This window comes from Polistes fuscatus, unplaced genomic scaffold (genome assembly GCF_010416935.1).
Source record: "Polistes fuscatus isolate 324 unplaced genomic scaffold, CU_Pfus_HIC Scaffold20, whole genome shotgun sequence".
Taxonomy (NCBI): Eukaryota; Metazoa; Arthropoda; class Insecta; order Hymenoptera; family Vespidae; genus Polistes; species Polistes fuscatus.
Genome location: NW_025113097.1, coordinates 254,094 through 265,161, shown reverse-complemented (window position 1 = coordinate 265,161; position 11,068 = coordinate 254,094). Strand labels below are relative to the sequence as shown.

General features: G+C 30.1%; 1 long non-coding RNA gene across 1 annotated transcript; it reads left to right on the top strand.

Moving 5' to 3' along the window:
- Positions 1–10,214: 10,214 nt before the first annotated feature.
- LOC122517401 lies at positions 10,215–10,519 on the top strand. Its single transcript, XR_006303838.1, has 2 exons — positions 10,215–10,245; positions 10,328–10,519. It is a non-coding gene; the product is annotated as an uncharacterized LOC122517401 (long non-coding RNA).
- Positions 10,520–11,068: the final 549 nt, after the last annotated feature.

Below are 11,068 nucleotides of genomic sequence, written 5' to 3'. Positions count from 1 at the left end.
GCGAACAAGTGGAAAAAAAAAGATAAAATGGCTGTAAATATATATGAAAATTATTCGAATGTTCTACGTGATTTTATCTCGAGAAGAATAACGATTATGATCGATTAAATATAATGATATAACACGATTATGAAGCATTATTACGATTTAAGACGCGACACCAGGAATTTGGACGTGCAATTAGACGAATCTAAAGGTTCCTTTCGCGCAGACCCCCTTCTTCTCACTCTCTGGATCGTTCATACTCCGCGTATCTAACTTCTTCCGTTTTTCTATTATTCGTTCACTAAAAAAGCCGAATATCTTATTTACTTTTCCTTTGTTTCCCCACTAATGGACCGTCCTATCAAATGTACATCCCTTGCCATCTTAAATTCACGTCCCGCAGGATGTTCAGACGTGAACCGTTTCGGGACCGGCCCGACTAAACTCCTGTCGAATGACGACCCGTAGGACGATCGTGTAATTCCGGATCCTGCGCTCACGATATTTTAGATCAACGACGCCACTCTACGACTTTTAACATAATCTAGAACTCCGATGGTAATGGATTTTTGATGCAATGCGTCTTATCTTCTATGAAAAGTTAGCATAAGAACCTCAACAACTAAAAAAAATTAATAAGTGCATTAATTGCTAGCGATTGCTAATTCAAAATCCATAACTGCTAACTTTTTAAATTATTTAATTAATTAGTGAGTGACAATTGAAAATGGTGAAAACTTTTTTTTATTTCTAAGTAAAGCAACGGGTCATCAGTTCTCAATGGGTCATAGTAGATACTTAATACGACGACGGTACAATAATATAAAAAAATGCATATTCTTTGATAGTATATATAGTAGATGACATATACTTTGATAGTATATATAGTAATAGTTATATGGTAATAGAATTTAATAATAATTATATTTAATTTTTAATATAAAAATGTGTGTGCCTTCAGAAATGCATTTATAATATATTTTAAAATGAAGCAATTTAAGCCACTCAAATAAAAAAGAATCCAGAAGGTTTGATGATAAATCCAACGATGATCACCTGTAACAAAAAGCAAACTATATTAGTCATACAGTCAAGTGATACAATAGCCTAACATATAAGTGGTCCAATTCGCAGATGCACTTTTCAATTGAATCCTTTATTTACTTTTTATCAAATCTCTAATTACCGTTGCAATAAAATTAAATTTAAACGCGTGATTTACATTTATATAAAAAATAAAAAATAAAGAAATAGGAAAAAAAAGAATACTAAGTTAATAAAAAAATAATATCTATTAATTATTATGAGATACTTTAAACTGCATTGTATAGAAAAGAAAAATTGCAAATTTAATAAAATACGATCAAAGTGAAAAATTTAAAAGACGAACAAGAAAAGAGAAATTACTGTAATATTTACCGAACGTTATTTAAGCTTCAAAATTTAATAATACAAAAATTGTAATATTTCTGACTCTAACTAAACACATATGCATCTTTTGGACGATATGGCACACAGATTTGATGTGCCAAGGAGATGGAATGGTCCATCATCTCCAATTACAATTACAATTAATGACGAGCAAATAAATAATGCAATAGAATATAAAATATGACTAAAGAGCTATTTTCGAAAGTTCGAACTTATTGTTGAACCTTTGAAAATAACTTAATAGTCTATGTAGTTGCCCTCTTCAGCCACAATTAAGTGGGGGCCTCTTCGGCAATTAGCCTCTTCGGCATTTAGCCTCTTCTTTCTTCATCCCTGAAAACTGCATTGGACAATTTCTACGTTCGAGCAAGATAAGATATCTCGTACTTTTTTCGCAAATTAATTGATATTTTGTTTGATAATTCTAATTCTCGATTATTAAAAAATTACTTTACATTTTCCGTTAGTTATTAAAGCTCGTGGACCATCAATGAACTTAGAGTTTATTGACATATAAACGAGCACAATTAAATGAATGTCCAAGCAGATAATTATCGATGACCTAATAACACGTCGCACTTTTAATATCAAAAAATAAAATAGAATTGAAATAAATAAGCAATAAATGTTATGCATTTTCTTGCAATATTTTAATTTCATTCATTCGTTATAATTCTAATTGAGAAAATCGCGATTGTGCGAAGTGCTAATATTACAATACTTAAAACTAAGTATCAAATGGATCCAAAGTATTTGCGAATTTGTTCGACTCTATCTCGTTCGAGATAGAATCGAAATAGAAATAAATCTTTCAAATCGTTGCAAATTCCTTTGAATCTCATGATACATAATAAAAATTACAGAAGAGTTACAAAATAAATTTACAAAGGAAGCATAATGGAATGAATAAAAAAAAATTTTTGTAACCATTCTGTATAAACCAGGAGGCGGAATTTCCACTCCGGAGTGAAAGTAAGCCTAGTGCCTTTCCTGGGTCCTACCTACTTAAAATTAAAGTTTTCACATTCGCTCAAAGAAGTATGCTACCTGCCTGCCAATTACCCATATTTAAAAAGAGCAAATACACATACGTACCCACCCACTCACTCCACGATTCTCTCACATACCACCAGGGTGCAAAAGCCTAAACTAGAGAGCATGCCCCGGGGCACCTCCGACACCCTAGTTCAAACGCGTGTTTTCTAAACTTATGGGAGTACGTACCAATGCTGTAATCGACTGCCAAGGCTAATGATTATTGCATAAAAGACTAAAACAAAAATACTGGTACATACTAGTATATATGCATACTAGTAATATACAAGTATATCAAAGTTTCCACAAAATAAATGCGGTAACTCTACTATTCAAAACGATTTTATATATTACAAAAAAAAAATAAGAAAAATTTTATATAAATAGAAAAATACAACCATGTGTATTTTTCATATTACACCTAACTCTAGGTGTGCTATACTAAGTATTACTTTAAATATTAAATAATTTATTAATTAAAAACTATTACGAAACGATGTACAGTACACTACCTAATACGCACACACAGGTGTAAAGTACATCGTGCAATCACTAGCACAATGACAGCCGCCAATAGGGGAAAAACTTAAAACTAAACCTATACTAACCGTTTCTCACCCATACGAGTAGCACCTGGGCACACGTATAGATGAGAACGCAGAAAGAATAGGGGGGAGAAACGGGAGATTAGTACATTAGAAGCTGAAAATCCTGATCTAAAAAATATGATTAAAAACACATATATACATAACATATAAATATACATTTTTATAAAAATTCATCTAAGCGACTAAGGACTCTACAATTTATTTGATAAAAAATATCTTTTAATATCTTTTAATATCTTTTAATAGATTTCAAAACCTCGGACGACTCCTTTCATTAAGTTGGCTGTTCTAATAAAAGAACTGGGCTTTGAGCCACCACTTAACTGCTAGAATCTATCCGTCGCGAATGAGTTTGTCTTCTTGCTCATTTATTTATAATATCGAAGTATCGATATATTACAATTAATCGCGATTAGATAAACTAAGTACGAAGCAATGCATGTAAGACATTTATTACATGCTTTTCTGGACAAAACGAGTAAATAAATGCTCGATTTCACCACTACTAACCACGAACAAAACACGTAATAAAAAGAAAGTGCATTTATTAATTGCATTATTAATTAAATGAATTTAACCGGTGAGACAAGAAAACCTATCCTGAACTAATATAAAATATACATACAATATACAATATAATATACAATTTTCATGAGTAACTCCTAGAAAGGAATTACTCATGTGCTCGTCACTAATTTATTGGAATAATTACAACCAGTAACTCGTGCCGATTAGGACCTTTCATCCTCGACATGATTGAGCACCGGAGGGACTTTAAATTTTAACTCACGGCATAAGAAGTTCTACGATGGCTCCAAAACACTCCTACTTCGCAGCAAGTATTGTGGTCTGGCGATCGAAGATTCCTCGATTTGGTATTGAAGGAGATCCACCGAAGATCCACCGAAGATCCATCGAAGATCCATCGAAGATCCATCGAAGAATTCATTCCACATCTTTGCAAAGTAAGGAAATCCATTGTCTTATCTGTAACATAAAATAGAACATAACGATAAGTTATCTGCAATATAATCCAAAATCATATTAAAATAAAATCGAATAAAATGTAAATAAAAATAGATACTTACAATGCATTCCAATGGGATGAAATTCAATTGCACCATGGCGATGCACCTCGCGTGAATCTAAAAACGCGGTATAAACGAAAATAAGAAACTATAGATGAGTTTCTTATCGCGAAACCGAAATTTTATTATACGGCGAACAACACTGGCTTTAATTCGCGTATGATTTTAATTTATTATGCGCCCGATCACTGATTCTACAACTGGCTTCCAAAGACTGCTTGCACACAGTCAATGCAAGTAAAAAATCTTCATTGATGCACTGATTCTAATACGCGAACAGTCTGTGCGACTGTTTAAAGATAAAAATACAACTTTACTCGAACAAACTCTAATGCAATTACTGCATTGGTCGCAGTTAATTTAATATATAAATTTCAAAATAGTTCGCGAACGCGACGGAATTGAAATTAACGAACGAACGTGCTTCTAATCCGTGATTTTTATATTTTACGATACAACACTCCCGTATATTGCTTCGCGCACGATAGCAATGCACGAACACTTGCAACACTTCACAAACACAATTCACAAACACTTCCAACACTGATATATTCCCATGATGATCTGAAACAGAAATAAAAACAAAATTATAAATATCATTGTTGTAAGTAAAAAAATTATTATAATTATTGAGAAAGTGTTTAAAATAAAAATTGACTTACGTTTATTCTTCATTGATGAATGCACGATGGGTATCCTACCCTTAGGATGACGATGAGCACACGTTTAAACCGAATAAAAGAAACTTACGGAGTTTCTTAACCGAGCAAACGAAACTTTAACATGCGACGATCAACACTGACTTTATTTCCGATTCTTTTGTATTTTATTTTTACGATGCAACACACGAGTACCTCATTGCCTACGCGCTCGATTGCAATGATGTTCTGAAACAGAAAAAGAAAAAGAACAATTAATATCATCGTTATAATAAAAAACCATTAAAGTTATCATAGAAACGTTTAATAGGAAAATATACTTACTTTTAGTCTTCATTGATGACTGCAGGATGGGTATCCTACCCTTAGGATGACGATGAATAAAATAAAATTAAATAAAACTCTGAAAAGCTGAAACATACTAAAAAGATTATAGAACAATATATCCTGTGAATCATTCCTGAAGGCATTGCACACTTTTAAAGATCTTTTATCATAAAGAATCAATATAAATTCAAGCAATATTAATTGCCTTTATCTCACTACTTGTATAAAATACATATAAAGTATTTAATATCAGTAAAAATTGTTAATAAAAATCGATAACGTATATATATATATATAATAGTTTAATACGTCACGTCGTTAGATCTTATTGTTAGCTCGTTGAAGGAATGATCTGGAATGAACACGTAATCGCGTCCTTCATGTCGAACGTTCGGCTGTCTTCGTTTTGTTTTCGGACTGTCTTCGTTTCTTCTGTTCTCACTTCGAGAAATTCCTGGAATATACGTACACATTCGTTATTGCCCGTAGATAGAATATTTTTTTTCTTATTTTCTTTCTCTCTCTCTCTCTCTCTCTCTCACTCTCTCTCTCTCTCTCTCTCTCACTTTCGTTCTCACTCTTTGTATACATTTCTGTATGGTTTAAAAAAAAGAATAACGCTTACCTCGATGAATATGAAGATAAAAAAGAGTAAACACAATTGTTAGACTGAGTATATGTATTCCTGCTGGACTCTCTCCTAATGCTCGGTACCTAAAAAAGGAAAAAAAAAGATTACATTAGTATAACATAAAGAAAATCAAAAATATGAGTGTATGTGTACGAGCTACCTATACTTATGAATATATGCTTGTATGTGTGTGTATGTTACAGGAATCGAATTTAATACGAAATACGATCTTTGAATAGATAATTATGAAAAATAATTAATTAGAGCATCATTAGAGATGGTAGTAATTATCGATACCATGAAAAAAACTGGAAATTAGAAGAAATATTGTTAAGTAACATTGGTGAGATTTGGCGGGATATCGAGATATATCGATGTTATATTCTCACAGATATCTATCGAACTTTTCAATATTTCGTTTTGAAAATACTCACGTATGGAAATCTTGCTTATAGCTATCGTTTGATATATAATAGAAAGGTGTAAAATACTTTTCAATTACCTGAATTAAACGAGATGACGCAGTACGCTGGAACATATACAGCTGACAGAAAATGGCGTTTCCTCTACCTTTCCCCTGCGCCCCCTGCCGTTGCCACTGCGTTGCCTCTGCTGCGCATCTGCTGCGCGCGGTAGTATGCGTGGTAGTCAACTTTCAAAAAAAGTAGCGAAATCCATTGACCAATGGCTACTTGAGATTTTGCATTTTTTACATCTATTATAGAAAAATATCGAATAGTTAAAAATAGGATATAGGAACATAAAAATTGTCGAAATATATACTTTATTAATCCAAACAATCAAAATTGAACATTATAAGTCGATATCCATAGAAATGATGCCGTAAAACAAGATATATATATCATTGCGTAGAAAAATGCATACCAATGTACATGGAATTTTTTTCTACGCAAATATTCTTTATCCTCGACATTATCGTAATCTTTCGATTATATCATTTGGAAGTCATTTGCTAGAAGAATCTATTAGTATATAGGAAGATTATTTACGTTAGAAAATATTTTTTAATTACCTGAGATTAACGGGACGACGTAGCATCCGTCCGATCTCCAGCACCGACGCCGCGAAAAGGAAGAAGAATGATCAGCAAAGAGCCCTGATTGGCTGATAATTATTGCAGAGATAAGTGACCAATCAGAAATTCCCAATTATCATATAGAAATTCACGCACACAAGCTTCCTTGTCACACGTACGTAACTCGGCTTTCTTCATGACCACGCTAGTCAAGCTAGATATGATAATTTATTTATTAAATAAATAAAAAATTTATTCTATTTTTCTATTTAAGGTACAAGTATCTTGTTAATATTTAAAAAATAACGAAAAGAATAAAGACAATATGCACTATAAACCTTATCACACCGCACAGAAGAACATACATAATTTATTTATTACATCAATTAAATATCAATTTTATTATCAATTATAATTATCTAATTATTAATCCAATTAATAATTATTCTTATCTAATTTATTTTTCTATTAGGTGTATACGTTCCTTGTTAATATTCAAAAAATAACGAATAAAATAAAGACAATATACACTAAAAACTTTATCACATGGCAACGTTCTGATTTAAACATTTTTTCAATTTTTATGTAATTGTTTAAACTAATATACATTTGTTTTAACGTCCCTGTGCAATGATGACTTTGGATAATAAAATTTTTATCCAGAAAAATATCACATTAAAATTATTTTATATTCAAAGTATATTAATAAGTATGTAATGTTTAAACCAGTACATATGTGTTTAAACAATATGAAATATAAAGAGATTGCATTAGAATATTAAAATAATTGTTAAATAATCGATAGGAATGTCTATTGTTGCCTAAAAGATCGAAATATATGATCTAAGTACCGTCCCCTTCGAAATCCACCGTTGAAATGAGACGTTGTCCTCTATAAAAGTACTTTTATTAAATGTTGTTTATAAGACCTTCCAAACAATGCGCATGTGTATAAAGGGTGTCATACATCTAATACATAATCTTTAAGATTAAAACGTTATGATTTTCATATTTTTATCTATTTTAAGTAATTATTATAATGCTTCTGAGCAGTGGTGACTTCGAGGGTAAAATTTAGCTGCAATATAAGAAAAGTGCATTAGTGCATTAAAATAATTGTTAACTTATATTAATTGTTACATTTCTCTAAACAATTATACAACCAATCTATTGAAACAATTAATAAACAATATACAAATGGAAAATGTGAATTATTAAAGTTTACCATTATGACAGAAGAAAGCTGAGGTGTTTGCTCATTTAAATACCAAAAAAATTACCAGGATTCATTTTAAAATCTTGTAAACTCTTCTTTTATGTATGTACTTGATACACAAAACAATAAGAAAGCCTAATTGATGTTGTGCTTTTCCAAATCTTAAAATTCTTGCAAATCTGAAAATCATAAGACTGTATTAGTAAAGTATCAAGTTATCCTTGTTAATATTTAAAAAATAATGTGTAGAATAAAGATAGTATACACTAAAAACTTTATCACACTGCACAGAAATACACACAAAATTTATTTATTTAATAAATCAAAAATAATTTTATTTTCCTATTAGGTGTAAACGTTCCTTTATAATATTTAAAAAATAAGAAATAAAATAAGGAGGTTATACACTAGAAACCACACAGAAAAACAGAATCGTATAGAAAAGAAACCTCGTTGCAGATATTTTAAAAACAATTGACATACATCATTATAGCCATCCTTCAAGAATTAAAATAACGAGAGTTTTTCCATATCAATACAGAGTATGGGAATTTATACTTTCATGGTTGGCATGAGAGATGTCAATTGTTTTGTTTTAATTTATTTTAATTCTTTAAGGATGGCTATAGTGCTTTATATCATTTGTTTTAAAGATTTCTATAACGTGGTTTCTTTTCTATATAATTGTGTTTTCAGTGCAATGTTATAAAGTTTTTAGTGTATATTGTCCTTATTCTACACACTATTTTGTGAATATCAACAAGGAACGTGTTACACGTATACAAAACACTCATATATTGAATTTTCTTTATATTATACCAATGCTATGTTACTTTATACTTTTTTTTTAGGTTTTCAAACATTGGTAGAAAACAGCATGAATGCATATACTCAGTCTCAGTCTGATGGTGTTTACTTTTTTATCTAATTAATAATTGTGTTTACTTTTTTATATTGATATCAGTTGTGGTAAGTATATCTCTTTTCTTTTATAACATAAAGAAGAGTAATATAAAAAGTATAAGAAGGGAAAAGAGAGAGGGAGAGTGACATCTTATTCAAATATCATACATATACATATATAGACTCGTTCAATTTGCTTGATACTTTACTAAAACAATCATATGATTTTCAGATTTGCAAGTATTTGAAGATTTGAAAAAGCACAGCATCTATTAGGCTTTCTTATTGTTTTGTGTATCAAGTACATACATAAAAGAAGAGTTTACAAGATTTTAAAATGAATCCTGGTAATTTTTTTGGTATTTAAATGAGCAAACACCTCAGCTTTCTTCTGTCATAATGGTAAACTTTAATAATTCACATTTTCCATTTGTATATTGTTTATTAATTGTTTCAATAGATTGGTTGTATAATTGTTTAGAGAAATGTAACAATTAATATAAGTTAACAATTATTTTAATGCACTAATGCACTTTTCTTATATTGCAGCTAAATTTTACCCTCGAAGTCACCACTGCTCAGAAGCATTATAATAATTACTTAAAATAGATAAAAATATGAAAATCATAACGTTTTAATCTTAAAGATTATGTATTAGATGTATGACACCCTTTATACACATGCGCATTGTTTGGAAGGTCTTATAAACAACATTTATAAAAGTACTTTCATAGAGGACAACGTCTCATTTCAACGATCGATTTCGAAGGGACGGTACATAGATCATATATTCCGATCTTTTAGACAACAATAGACATTCCTATCGATTATTTAAATATTATTTTAATATTCTAATGCAATCTCTTTATATTTCAGATTGTTTAAACACATATGTACTGGTTTAAACATTACATACTTATTAACATACTTTGAATATAAAATAATTTTAATGTGATATTTTTCTGGATAAAAATTTTATTATCCAAAGTCATCATTGCATAGGGACGTAAAAACAAACGTATATTAGTTTAAACAATTACATAAAATTGAAATAATGTTTAAATCAGAACGTTACAATCTTAAATTTTTACAAATTTAAAAGACAAATAGGAATCATATTACATAAGGGATTCTTTTCTTTTACAAATTGTATTGCCAAGCCTCGTACCAGGTAATAAAAAAAATTATTGTTAATCGACTTACTAGAAAATATTGAGGACTTGTATCAACGAATTTCTTTTTTGTAGAGATGCCATGGGAATCATTTTATAAATAGAATGCAGCAGCAGTTTAAAGGATCTTTTAATAAGCAAACATAATTATCTTGTATTGGGAATAAACCAATATTATAATAATTTCTTAAAAGATATTTATTCAAAGTATTAAAGATCTTATTCTTTCTGCATAGGTGATCAATCATTAAACTGGAAGAAAGGAAAGATAATTTTCAATTCGATAAGCAAAATCCAACTACACTGTAATCGTGAGAGATCTAGGAAGACAGTGTGGAAAGGGTTTTGTTCTCACCCTGGAAGGAAACTATGTATTATAATATACTATCAAAAGAATTGAAGAATGAATGCATCCTGATTACTAAAAATTTAAGAGACAAAAAGGAATCATATTATATTAAGAATTCTTTTCTTATACAAATTGTATTGCCAAGCCTCGTACCAGGTAATGAAATATATATTGGTAATCGACTTACTAGAAAATTTTGAGGACTCGTATCAATGAATTTCTTTTTGTAGAGATGCCATGGGAATCATTTTACAAATAGAATGCAGCAGCAGTTTAAAGGATCTTTTAATACTCAAACATAATTAACTTGTATTGGGAATAAACCAATATTATAATATTTTCTAAAAAAATATTTATTCAAAGTATTAAAAATCTGATTCTTTCTGCATAGGTGTTCAATCAATGTACTGGAAAAGAGAGACTATGATTTTTCACTACGTTAAGAAGAATCCAACAAGACTTTAATCATGAAAGATTTAGGAAGACAACGTCGACAGTTTTCCGTTCTCACTCTGAAAGGAAACCATGTACTATAATATTATATCAAAATAATTCAAGAAAGAAAGCATCCTGATTATTACAAATTTAAAAGACAAATAGCAATCATATTATATAAGGGATTCTTTTC